We start from the raw sequence: 14,040 nt of genomic DNA, 5'->3' as shown, positions 1-14,040 counted from the left end.
AAGGGGAGTTGAGGTCGAAGGTCAATCATGATCTTATTGATTGACGGAGCTAGTTTGAGGGGCCATCTGGCCTACTCCTCATATTTCTTATTTTTTTAATGTCTGTTATCAATATAGGCACTTTCAACAGGTAAGTCTTCAGCAAGTAAATAGGAAGTCTTAGAGATTGCCTGTGAGCATTTTAACATTACAGAGAACCTAATAATCATCATCAACATAAAATAAAAACAGAAAAGGCTGGAAATACCCAGCAGGTCTGGCTGCACCTTTGGAGAAAGAAACAGAGTTAACATTTCAGATCAGTGACTCTTCACCAGAACTGGACATTGATTATGTAACAAGACTACAATGTAAGGAGCAAGTAAATGGCATCAAAATACCTTAATCTAGAATACTGGATATATTCCCATCTTTTTCCTAATTTTCAATAATAAGTGCATTGTACCTTATTCTATACACAATTCTAGTTCAGCTGTGGCTGGGCTTTAGTGCAGAATTCTATAAATAAAATGCTAACATGCCTTCAGCCTAACCTCAGAAAAATCTGACTGCACCGATGTCATAGCTCTTTTACACCTAAAAATGTTCTAATGGCTTCTGTTAGTGAGACTACCAACCTAATGCTGGTTTGTGCCTGACTGTAAGTCTGTTTGGTGTTGTGAACTTGGGGGAATATTCAAATTGATTTCACGTTAGGGCTTGACAGTCAGTGTAGAGAGAGAGAGAGGGTAAAATTTCATCTTATCAATCTGGGCTGATTTTAACTTGGGTGCTAGAGGTGAAAGGACAATGCTATAACTGACTGCCACTCAATCCTCCTATTTAGTCAATATTAGCTATGTGTCTCCATCTAATTATTTCTTCTTCGTGTTTTTCTTTTGATTACCATAAGGTAATTTCAGTTGCACCATGGGTTTACTTGACATTTTCAAAGATCAGGGAGCATTCAAACAACCTTTTCATAAATCTCCCTGGCGGTGGGGTCTAGTCAGTAATTGATATGTAAGCATAAACAATAGAACAACACCAGAGCATCTGAGACCTGCCTGAGCCTTGCTGTCAAATTTAAAGCTCTGATAACTATACAAGAGTAGATGATGTGCTCTTTAAAGATCCACAGTGCCTTTTCATTAACTATTTACTGCCCAGTTCTGATGCTCTTGGAATGAGACCAGACCAGGTTAGCTATGAAATTATCTCCAATGTTATTTTTCTTTTCCTGATTATTATAACCAATAACAATTATTTCCTCCTAAAATCCTTCCTTGATTTTGTGCCCATTTCAATCACAAAATCTCTAAGATTGTGAATTGTTGTTTGAACAAAAAGGTGTATAACAATATAAAATAAGATAAAGAATTCTGCGATCCTTGTAGTATTTTTTTCCAAGCATAGGTGTATAACATTAAGGGCAGAATTTTCACCCGTTGGTGGGGTGGGGGGCGGAGTTCAGGAGCGGGCACGTGCAGGCGCACCTCTGGTCGGCGCCCCCAATCGGAGGCGCGCTGCCATTTTATGTGGGCGGACCAATTAAGGCCCGCCCAGCATGACATCTTCCAGGAAGTGCTATGCACTCCCTGCGCGGGTGGGGGGGTGGGATCCCCTAAGCCGAGAGTGTGCTCTTTCGTGCATCTGCGTGAAAGAGCGCACTCATCTCCCTGAGGTTAAGCGCTGCTTCAGGGAGATCAGCGCCAAATTTAAAAATTAAAAATACAATTTCCCTGACGTGTCCCCTCATGTGACACTGTCACATGAGTTGGGACATGTCCATCACTTTTAGTTAAACTTTTATTAAATTTTTAAAACCCTACATGAAACCTCATCCCGCCCGTGGATGAGGTTTCATGCTTTCTCTGAAGCCTGCCAGGGCTCCCGGCCTGCCCGCCAACCTTAAGATTGGTGGGCAGGTCCTTTTAACTACTGCAATCACTTTTTAAATGGCCTCAATAGGCCGTTTACAGGTCGGCGGGCGCACAGCTGATTTGGTGCGCCCCCGCCGACCTGAAAATTGAAATAACGCGGGGTGATGTCGGGAGTTCCGCCCGACGCCATCCTGCACCATTTTACACGTCGGCGTGCGGGTCCCACCCCCCCCCGCACACCGACCAGGAAATCCGGCCCTAAATTACATTGGTCCTTGTTTTCTTTTTAATCACCAAAACTACAGTTTTGCTTATCATCCAGAAATATTGCTCATAATTGTGCAGTTACATGTCTTAGTTTTTAAGTTTCAAATACATAATTCTTTGGAAGTGACTGCTGAGTGCTTTAGGCACTCTCTATGAATCCGCTTTTCATTTTGTGTGATCATTTTTGGACCAATGGTGCTGTGTAACCAACCAGCATATTCACCAGTTATATGTGTAAAACAAAATCTGTAGCTCATCAACTTTTTTTTTCTGCTTTTTCCTACTTGAAGAATAATAATCTGACTTTACCTCAGTCATTTTTGTGCAATTTTGTTACAACAGGAAATGGTCATTTTGAGAGCGAATGCTCCTGCAAAGAGTATAGGCTGGAGATAAAGGTATAACACTAACAACTTGATTGTCTGACCAATAAAAATTGCCAGCCTTGTAAAATTACATCTTGTCAGTGACACTATTGAGGTAAACAGTTGAGAAAGTTATTGTGTCTGATTGTGTGTGTGTAATGACATAGTCATGCAAATAACTGAGGTACTAAAAATAGGCTTAACTAAATATATTAACATTCCTATTAAATTATAGACCATTAATAATATGATATATATAATTCCCAGGCTATAGCCATCAGTTGTGAATGCTAACATCACATCCATCTTTCAGAGATGTTAAACTAAGACCCTGTCTGCCTTCTTGTGTGAACATCAATATCCCATGGCACTACTTGAAACTCTTTCGAGTTATCAACAGTCACAGATTGCAACTCTTTTCGAGTACAATCACAGTTCTTGGTTTCCGGGAGTGGGACATGAACCCACAACCCTCTGATTCAAAGGCGAGGGTGCTATGAACTGAGCCACAGCTGACACCTCATGGCACTACTTGAAGAAGAACAGGGTTGTTCATCCCAGTGTCCTGGCTAATGTTTATCACCTGGCTAATGTTTATCGCTTACACCACATGGACTGCAGCAGTTCAAGAAGGCAGCTCACCACCACCTTCTCAAGGACAATTAGATATGGGCAATAAATGCTGGCCTAGCCAGTGACACCCACATCCTTAAATGAATAGAAAAATTGCAACAACATCACAAAAAACAGATCTATCAGTTTGTGGTTTGCTGGTGCTTACTGTACCCAAAAATGGCTGCCATGTTTCCTACAATAGAACAGTGACTACACTTCAAAAGTACTTCATTGGCTGTTGTTGCTTTGGAGCATCCTGAGGCTGTCTAAGGTGTGTCACAAACTTGGTGCTCGATAACTCCTACAAACGTATGAGCATACGAATTGGGAAGAGGCATCTTGGTTCTTGAGTCTGCTTTGCCATTCAATAAGATCATGGCTGATCTGACTGTAACCTCAACTCCACAATCCTGCCTACCCACAATAATCTTCCACCCCTTTGCTTATCAAGGATCTATCTAGCCATGCCTTTAAAATATTCCGACTCTGCTTCCTCTGCCTTTTGAGACAGTGAATTCCAAAGACACACGATCCTCTGAGAGAAAAGATTTCTCATAATTTCAGTCTTAAATAAGCGACCCCTTATTTTTAAACAGTGACGCCTAGTTCTAGATTCTCCCACAAAAGGAAACATCCTCTCCACATCCACCCTGTCAAGACCCCTCAGGATCTTAAAGGTTTCAATCAAATCGCCTCTTACTCTTCTAAACTCCAGAGGATACAAGCCTAGCCTGTCCAACCATTCCTCATAAGACAACCCGCCCATTCCTGGTATTAGTCTAGAAAACCTTTCCTAAACTGCTTCAAATGCATTTACATCCATCCTTAAATAAGGGGACCAATACTGTACATAGTACTCCTCTAAGCCAATTATACATCACGTGATCGACACCCCATCATTCACCCCCTCCAGCACTGATATAATGTGGCAGCAGGTGTGTACCATCTACAAGATGTACTATAACACACCAAGGCGGCTTCAACAACACCTCCCAATCTGGGACCTCCATTGTCTAGAAGGTCAAAGGCAGCAGGCACATGAAAACACTGCCACCTCCAAGTTTCCCCCTCCAAGTCACACACATTCCTAATTTGGAAATATATCACCACTCCTTCATCATTGCTGAGATAAAAATCTTAGAACTTCTTACAGCACCATGTAAATGGCTTCACCATATAGATTGTGGTCGAGTCGGCAGTATAACCCCACCTTCTCAAAGGGGAAGAGCAGTTAAGGATGAACATAAATGCTGGGCTTGCCTATGATGGCAACAGCCCATTAATAATTTTTCTTTTAAACTCCAAATGCATGCACGAATGGAGGAACTTTACCAGCTCAGAGTATGTAATTGTGGGCAATAATCCTGCAATTATCTGATTCATACTACTTGGAGGAAAAGGATATTGAAAATGTTTTTTGAAAGCAGAGAGATAGATGATACAATAGATGAGACTCCAACAAGGAGTTCCAGAATACAAGGGATGAATGAACTTCCACCAGAGAAGGAGTGACAGAAGTGGATTACAAGGAGTAGTCTAGAGTGAGAAGAGTGGAGGGTCCAGATGGGGAAGTAAACCTGGAGGAGATCATCAAGGCTGAATTGTCCAAGAAGGATTTGAATGAGGAACCAGTAGCAGAGATGGGAGCAGTTAGAAGCTGCTTCTATATCTGGCCATGGTATATTACTTGTCTTTTCTGGACACTTCTCATGTTTACACCTGGAGTCATCTGCAACATGATTGATTTTCACAATGTGCTCTGATCGTGTTCATAGGTAATAAATGAGTAAAAATGTGGCTACACTGATTGAGAAACTGTGACAAGGCAACTTTTGAAAGAGACAAACCAGACTGAAATTAATAGAAATGAAAGTAGGATGGTTTCTATTATGGGTGGCAGATCTGTAATGGCAATTTTACACCTGGGTGGTAAGTTGAAAATTGACCTAGCAAGTTTTAAGGCTGTGGTTAAACTTTAAGTCATTAAAATAAAAAGGGAAGTGCATTCAATATGGGAAATAACAGAGAAACCGAAAAAAAAATACAAATTCCTTTGAGCATAAAAGACAGATTTGAAAGCTTTGATGGGAAATAATACCAACAGCTGAAAGTGAATATAAGTGATCCAAGCTCCGTGCTTCAGTCTGTTGTTAATATTTTAAATAAAATACTCCATTACAAGTAATCTATGACTCCAATTAGCAAATATTACCTCTAAAAGAACTTTGGGAGCTATTGCACAGTGTAATGTGCATTCCTTGGCTGGTATTGGAAATTCCTCATTGTTACTGATGTTTCAAGCTTCAGTTTTGCTACATTTACATAACATATTGCTAAACCCGGAGGAAACATTATTTCTCTGTAAATCTTGATGCTAAGTTTCTGCTGGGCCATCTGGCGTGGCGCTGCGAGTAAAGGTCTTTCGGAAAGTTAGATCTTGATTTGCTTTTTTGCCAGCTTTCTGAAATGCTCAATAAAACAGTTGTTTTCCATTAACAATTTCAGATTTTTTTTTTATCCATTTGTGGGATGTGGGCTTCACTGGCTGGGCCAGCATTTATTGCCCTTGAACTGAGTGGCTTGCTAGGCCACTTCAGAGTGCATTTTAAGAGTCAACCACAGTGCTGTGGGTCTGGAGTCACATGTAGGCCAGGCCAGACCAGGTAAGGATGACAGATTTCCTTCCCTAAAGGATATTAATGAACCAGATGAGTTTTTACAACAATCAACAATGATTTCATGGTCGCCATTAGACTTACAATTCCAGATTTTTTCATCTGCCGTAGCAGGATTCAAACCTGGGGGACCCAGGCACTACCCTGGGCCTCTGGAACACTAGTCCAGCAACAATACCACTATGCCATCACCTTCCCATATTGAACCATGGGTTTTGTACTCCTACAAAAGACATTTCCTAGCCAAGCTGGGGCTGAAAAGAAAGAAAACATTGAGTGGAGGGGAAAATTGTTTTTCCACAGAGAGGGAGTAAGAAATATTTTGGAGGGTTGGTCAATGTCTCAGTAGTCCACTGAGTAGTGACAAAAAGGACCTTTGAGAGGATAGCTGCCTCAGTGCTTGCCTAGAATAAGAGGTGTGACACTGGTGACATGCTAGAAAGAAAAAATAATTTGAAAACAAAGCTCAGAAATTTACAGAAGCACTGAATTTTCAAGCATAAATCTTAACCTCAGACAGAAATTTGCAAGGTTTGACTGGTTTATTTGGGACATGAAACAAATGTGTTTGGGGACAGAGGTTCATGTAGACGTGAGAATGGTAACATGGCCAGAGAGAGGACAAAATCTCAACAGATATGCAATATGCAATGTAAGCTTCTCTGTGTGAATAACAGGAGAATTCAAGTAAAATATTCCTGGGATTGTTTATCTTGAGAGTCACAGCATCGCACAGCAAATACTGAAGCACAAAATCTACCTTTGCCATAAATACATAGTTTTGCTTTGTTTTGAATAGTTATTTACTTTTGTCTTCATGGACACACTGTAGTCCATTGTTCCTCATGTATTGGCCTGACAAACTGCCATGATGGTCACTCTTTCGGAATGTAGATCATCAAATTCTATGAAGCAGAGTAATCTGATGTTTTGACTAGGCATTTGGCAAATACAAGTTGAGTCTGATTGTCATCTTTGTTTTTCTCCCTTTTCTGCCCTTTTGGCTTCCAAACAACTTCTCAGGGAAAGGTCAATGAAGCACTGGATCATATCAGCTTTCTTCCTAATGAATAGTCCACCAGAGAGAGTTACCTGAAATGGCACAAAATTGTCCTGGAAAAATGGAGTGAGAAGAAAGGTTTCCTACTCTAGTTCATTCTTTCCCAAAAGCTCCAAACAATGTTAATTCCTGACATACTTTACCTCAAACAATCTGTATAACTGCCAAGTAGCAAAGTGAATGGAGACTTTACTGAAACACTAGTATATTAAATGGTTATACTTCTGATTCATAGGTAATGAAAGTGTGGAACTTGCCTTGAAGATTGAAGGCCACCAAGCTGAATTGTCATTTCTTGCTCCTACCCTTTTAAGTTCTTTTACAACATTTTTTTTTCCACCTGTCGCATAAAACCGCAGTGTTAGCATTTGTGCTGTGCCTTTGGAGATCATTTTTACCTGTAAATAAAGGGGAGCTCAGTGGCATTTTCAGTGACACAAAAGGCCTGTGGATTACTGATCGCCTGTGGCAAAAGAAATGACTGGTTTTTGTGTAAGTTAGGATAAAAATGTAAAACTACAATTCAGAAAATGGAACTGGGACACCATTGAGAAAAGATATGCTGATCGTGTTAGATGAGGTAGGAGGAGGCATGTGGAGCATAAACATCAGTATAGACCAGTTGGGCTAAGCAGCCTGCTGCTTGTGGTGTAAATTCTAATTGCTGTTGCTGTGGTGTGAACAGCAGACAGCAGAGTGAAACCTAGGTCAAGGGTCAACACACATTGCGCAGGATAGCACCTGGGTTGAAAATAGCAGAACAGATCAAGGTAAGGAAATCATATCTATGTTGTGCCCTCCACGGAAGAAGTGAAAGATGAGGAAGATAAAAAGTTCTGCAGTTTCGAGGTCCTAAGAACGAATGAATGAAGAGAACAAACTGCAATGAGCCTTGACTATAACACATTGATAATGTGGAAGGAAAGGGACTTGTTTATCGGATGTTGTCTGGAACTTTGAAGCAACTACTAGTGAGGCAACTTCAGAGAAACAATAACCACATTGGTACTGATAAAACAGATCAAGAATAATTGCAATGGAATGAGAGATTGGAGGTTAGAATTGAGAGGAGAAAAAGGTGTCTATTTCTATCTGATTTATGAATCATGTACGGGCAAGAAATCTCCATTTCAGAGACATCGGAGGTAAAATTCAACTTCGGCAAGGACACAAAAGGAACAGTAGAAGTTCAGATGCCTACTATACATGCAGAAAGGAAACAGGCAGGATGTATAATAGCAGCCAAGGTGCCACTGCCCAATTTGTGGCCCCATGAAAGTTGAATTTTATTGCCATCAGGTCCTTAACTAGGCAGTAGACATTACTACTGTAAAGATAATTGCAGTATGATCATCTAATCCTGATTGTCAAATAAAACATGTTGAAAGTAAAGCTGTTGTATTACAAGTCAGACATCTCCATTGTCAGTTTAATGACTGAGTATAACTACTGTAATTATTCATTTAATTTCTCACTATGATTGATATTTGCGATTTTATGTTCATAATATTACTATACTTCAACTAAGTACTATAATTTACAATTATAAATTCTTATTAAGTGGTATAAGGAGAAATTTTACTTCATATTGGATTAAGAAGGGTTTTTTTCAACTCAGAATTGTGTCTATCCTAGATAAATGCACATAATTTATCTCCCATTAGTTGCAAATAATGGGGAAGTCTTACTTTGTTTGACATAGCTTCACGGTCTCATTGGTTTCCTAAATCAACATGAAATCTCATAACCTTCCATCAAAACTGTCACTGCAGGCCTGGGAGGTTCATAAGTGGTTGTGTGGGGGTAAAAAGTAATAATTAGATTTAATGAACAATAAATCCTCTAATGAGAGACAGGTTTGTACATGCATCTGGGATTTAGCACAATTTATTTTAGCAATCAAATTGGCTCACGTCAAAATGGCATGAGGACCAGCCCAGTGCCTAAGTCAGATGCTGCTCTGTATCATGAAATGACAGGATGCGGAGTTTTGATTCATGATTTGTCCATGTGGTGAAGTCTTGTTCATTACTGACCTTTTTGAGGCGGGGGAAGAGGAAGAGAAGTGTATGTACGCTGAAAATGATTCACCTGCCAATTCCCCCTCTTCTTGTGTGGAGAATTTTGTACCGGAGGTCGGGTATATTCCTTAACAAACTGGAGCGTGTCACAAAGGAATCATGTATTGAGGGGTATAGCAGCATGAGAGTGAAATATAATACAGTCTGTGTTGTTCCTATTGAAACTTTGCAATACAAATATAGTATTATTACTGCTAAATTAATAATTTTTCTTAATGATATGCAGCTGTAAAAATTTACACAACCAAATTCAGTCAATTAATTTGAGTGGGATTATTGAGCAAGACTCCACTTTACCCTGAAAAAAATAGAATAGAGTTTTTAAGGACTAAGATCATTGCTTGTTCTCTTTATGAAAGGTTATTTCTCCAGCCAAATTCTTCAATTGTATATGTAAAAAGCCCCTGGTACAGAGGTTAGAATACACAAAAGTAGCATCTAGACTGTTTTTGAAAAATCTGTGAAATCTGCGATATTCTGAGTGAGGTTGCGAGAATAGTTCCAAACGTATGAGACTACATCTGTTTGGAGATGAGAGAAATTGGGTGCGATCACTGAATGGGTTAATGTTAAACAGAAGATTGCTGATTTACCAAAGGCTTGATCACACTAATTAAAATGTCTGTTACTTGCATGAAAATATCAGAGCTGGAATTCCAGGCTTCCTGTTTATCAAAGCCCGTCAGGTACACATTCTATTTTCTTTGCTGGAGATGGAAGTGTGATACCAGAATAAGATGGTATGAACTGGAAAAATCAATGTCTTTGTTAACTAAACCCATTTTGAAATTGGAGCAGTGTTGAATGTCTGTATTTCTGGTCAAGGCTAGATGGGTGCATCGACTCTAGAGAGTTAAGCTTCCTGAAAGCTGTGACTGAATAAAACACAGCTGGATTGTATAATCACAATGTGTACAGGGAGAAGGAAATATCTCAGAGAATTCATTAAGTGGCACAACTGTCAGTAATACAATCTTGCATAGGAACCAGGTAGCACATCAGACATATGCTACACCACCATGTAGAATCAGTTTTATTGTGCAGAGAATTGGGTGGTTGTTGACCTGTTACAATTAAGGAAACTCTAATCACAAAGGACCACTTTCAGCAAGCCTGACCCTTTTTTTTTTGTCATTAAAATACGAATAGGATTTTATTCTAGGAACAGGGCTATTATTAAGGATAAGCCTCCCAATTTTCTTCTATGCTTTTCTAAACTCAATATGAATTATTTTATTCTTCTGGAATAACTCCATTGCTGGTTAGCACCTAACTACATATAGCTTTGTCCCTTTTGTTCATTATATTAACTTTCCTACAAGAGTCCATTTTCATCAAATATAACTTTCTGTTCACTGATTTTGTTTAATACCTTCCTTCACTGGTTTTGTGTCTTACTTTCTTCACGTACTGCACTGACATTCACTCTTCCAATTTTAAATGAAAACAGATCTTTTTAAAGCTTTTTAAATTTTTCTAACAATGTCTGTCATTCAAAACTTTTTCCTACATAAAAATCTTTTACCTGTTTCTTATTTTGGCCTTTATACTTTGGTTTTTGTCATTTTTCAGTGCATAACGCTGATGGGCAACCCTCACCAAGGACTTAGGTTTCTCTTCTGGTTACCTCTTTACTGGGTTCATCAATGTCACCGGCTATTTTGGTTGCCTTATGACTTTGCTTATTTAATTATCTGCTTTTTCCTTGTCGGATTGCTGTCCAAATCATGTCAAATCCTATTTCCAGCTGACTGACATTTTGTGTGCTTCGAAAACTGGTTGAGACACAGCTATCTCACTCTGCTAATTCTCAAGTTGGAGCGCTACATCCAAGCGAGGCTTTATGGCAGATTAAAACTTTCAGCTTGTTGGGAATCTCAGTGCTGTGGACCACAATTGTTTTTTTCATTTTGCAAGCGTTGTCAGCATGAACTACTTCTAAGAATAATATGGGTTGATGGCAAGTAGACCCTGTTTTCCTTTCTAAGTCCTTTCCTGGTCACATTTTAATGAAAAAATACAGACGCAAAAGTACCCCTTGGCTGCAAAAGAATGAATTTTAGGTAACCCATCCCATTTATTCTTTTATAATTACAATGTGTTTATAGCACAGAACCAGGCCATTCATTCCAACTGACCTATGCTTCTGTTTATGTTCCACACAAGCCTCCTCTCATCCATTTTCATTGAATCCTATCAACAGATCTTTCTATTCCTTTCACCTTATCTAACTTTGCCTTAAAAGCATCTGTGCTATTCACCTCAACTGCTCCTCTGGCAGTGAGTTCCACAATCTAACCACTCTCTGGGTAAAAAAAAATACCATGAACTTATTAGTAATTATATTATATTTGTGGCTTATAGTTCTGGTTTCACCTGCAAGTGGAAACACCTTCTTTATCGATATCAAACTATTTCATAGTCTTAGCTTCTTCTATCAGTTCACCCCTCAGCCTTCTTTTTTCTAAAGAATAGAGTCCAAGTCTGTTCAACCAGTCCTGGTAGTCATAACCTCTCAGTTCTGGTATCATTCTGGCACATCTTTGCACCTTTCTCCAATGCATCTTTTTCCTTTTTATAATATGGAGACTAGAACAGATCACAGTGCTTCAAATATAGTCTAATCAAGGTTCTATTCTAGTTTCACATTATTTCTCTGTTTTTCTATTCTAACTCTTTAGAAATGAACGCCAGTGCTTTGTTTATTTTACTGCCTCATTAACTACCACTACTTTTAATGATTTCTGTAAGCCCAGATCCCTTTGTTCTTCTATCCCACTTAGACATTTACATTCCAAGGAGTATGTGGCCTCTTTATTCTTCCTACCAAAATGTATTAACTTGCACTTATCTATGTTGAAGTTCATTTTGCTAATTACAAGCCAATTCTGCAAGTATATTTACGTCTTCCTGTATATTGGTGCAGTCCTCCTCTGTATTAACTACACCCAAATAAAAATAGAAGATGCCAGAAATACTCAAAAGGTCAGAGAGAGTCTGAGGAGAAAGGAATAGAGTTAACATTTCAGGCTGTTAATCTTTCATCAAAACTCCATTTTTTCTTTAAGGCTGAATGAGAAGGTCCAGTCAAACTTCATTAGTGGCAAATTATACTTTGTTGTGTGCTATGGCTTTGTGCCCATTAGGAACTGGGGTTGGAGTTGTGCAAATTAATGTCATATTAGATTGACGTTCCACGTTATTTTTGCAGGACAACGACATATTCTAACCAGCTATCCCATCATTCCCCAAGTTATATTTTAAACTGAATCTGGGAAATCAAAATACGGACTGCCTGTTGGTTGCTGAACAAAGCATCTCCATCACATTTTCACTTCAACTTGCTGTACTTGTTCTCTTTGCTGCCTCAGTTCTTCATTAGACTGGTAGCATTCTAAATCACTGTGAAAATGTGGCATGCATCTAAAGTGCAGAGCATTATAAGAGGAATTTGTTTCTCTACTTCCTGGCTCTGCTGAAAAAGCCAGATGTTCCAATTGTATAGGTTGAGGTGCAATGGCAAAATTGGAATCAGGGGTACACTGTTATGGCGCAACATAGGATTCGGACATAATCATTCTTTTTTAATAAAAGTCTTCTGTTTCTTGAGTTCACAACTGCAGGTTGTCATGATTGAGACCAAGACCCTTAATGCATCTTCTGGTATGAGGTCTGGTGTAATTCTACCATAGCAGGAATCTAATCAAGTGGTTCAGGTGGCATCAGAAACCTTGACAACTGAGTTTGTGTGGTGACTGACAATCATCCAAAGCAATGATCTAAAATTACAGACTACAAATTACCGAGCTAACATCATCTGAACCCTGAGAAAAATAATCACAGTCTAAGAATCACTCCAGGGGATCCATTATTTTTGTAATATTTGCTGTGAATCTCAAAGGATAGCTCATTTAGTTTTGTCTTTCTTTTAACTGATGGGTCACCTCTGCGTGAATGTCAATAACCTGTCAATATGTCATTGATTCATGATAATATTCAAACTGAAAGATTAAAAATTGTGACACTTCTTCAAGTTTTTCAACAATCTTTAGTTGATTAACATATAATAACATGGCTTGTGTATATTATATTATCATTTAACCTCAATAGTGGCATAACTTACTTGAAGTTACAGGCAGTGTAGTAGTGCATTCATATGTTAATTTACAGGAAAAGTTATGATATTATCAGTCCAGCCCCACAGATTATATTATTTCCCTTTAACACTGCAGTATCTGATTCCTAATCGATTTGCTTTTTTGCTATAATTCCAAATTATAATAAGCGAAATTCAAACAGAAGCCACATACTGTTACAGTTTCTTTATAGATTTTGTGCACACAAAATAATCAAGTATCTCCCAGGCTTTAATTTTAGGACTTTTTCTTTCCGTATAGATGAACCTTGTCATTGTTGGCAAATGGAATATTTGTTGTTCTCTTTTGCACCCAGTGTGTCAGCACAAAGGTTCATCTCAGGTTACATGTAGCAGACATGAGGTACCAGGCAAATCGTTTACAATATTGCCATCGCATGTGTTTTAACCTCAAATCCTGGAGAGCAATTCCTCCTGTACACGAGTGATGGTCTGTATTTGTCAGGCCACCTTTGTAACCATTCTGAGGGAGACTAACAATTTAGTGCCCACTGACATAAAATTTTGAACAGTTCTATGCCGTTGACTCACCTCCACCAAGAAATTGGGGTTCAGCTGGAACAAACTTTTTTCACATTGGAGCGTTCAAACTTTCCGAAAAGAGAAGACAAAAAAACTTGCAGTGCAGCCACATCACTTCAATGTGCTCCCCTCTGTTTATATCCAAGAATATTTTCTTTTATGACCATTGTCCTTTAATTTGTGTCATTTATAATATTGCATTAAAGGTTTTTATTTTGGTCATTGTTATCCTGTCCGTCCCCCCACACACACCCCCCCCCCCCCCCCCCACCACCACCTTCTAAATTCCTAAATTCTTGAGAATGAAAACCAGGACCTCCAATTCTCTGAGGGGTTCTGCTACCAGGGCAGCCATAGCCTTATGGGTTGCTGCAGCCTAGATTTCACCTTCCATGAAGCCATTCCAACAGGGGAAACCATCTGCAGGGTAGTGACAG

At 39.1% G+C, this 14,040-nt stretch overlaps 1 protein-coding gene across 1 annotated transcript in view; it reads left to right on the top strand.

Annotated features, from left to right (window-relative positions):
- LOC144685347 (teneurin-2-like) overlaps positions 1-14,040 on the top strand; it is a 197,830-nt gene that overhangs the window by 158,992 nt on the left and 24,798 nt on the right. The gene's annotated exons all lie outside the window — the stretch shown is intronic.

The sequence above is a fragment of the Cetorhinus maximus genome, chromosome 10 (assembly GCF_964194155.1).
Source record: "Cetorhinus maximus chromosome 10, sCetMax3.hap1.1, whole genome shotgun sequence".
Taxonomy (NCBI): Eukaryota; Metazoa; Chordata; class Chondrichthyes; order Lamniformes; family Cetorhinidae; genus Cetorhinus; species Cetorhinus maximus.
Note: the sequence above shows the minus strand (reverse complement) of the source record. Positions and strands in the feature narration are given on the sequence as shown.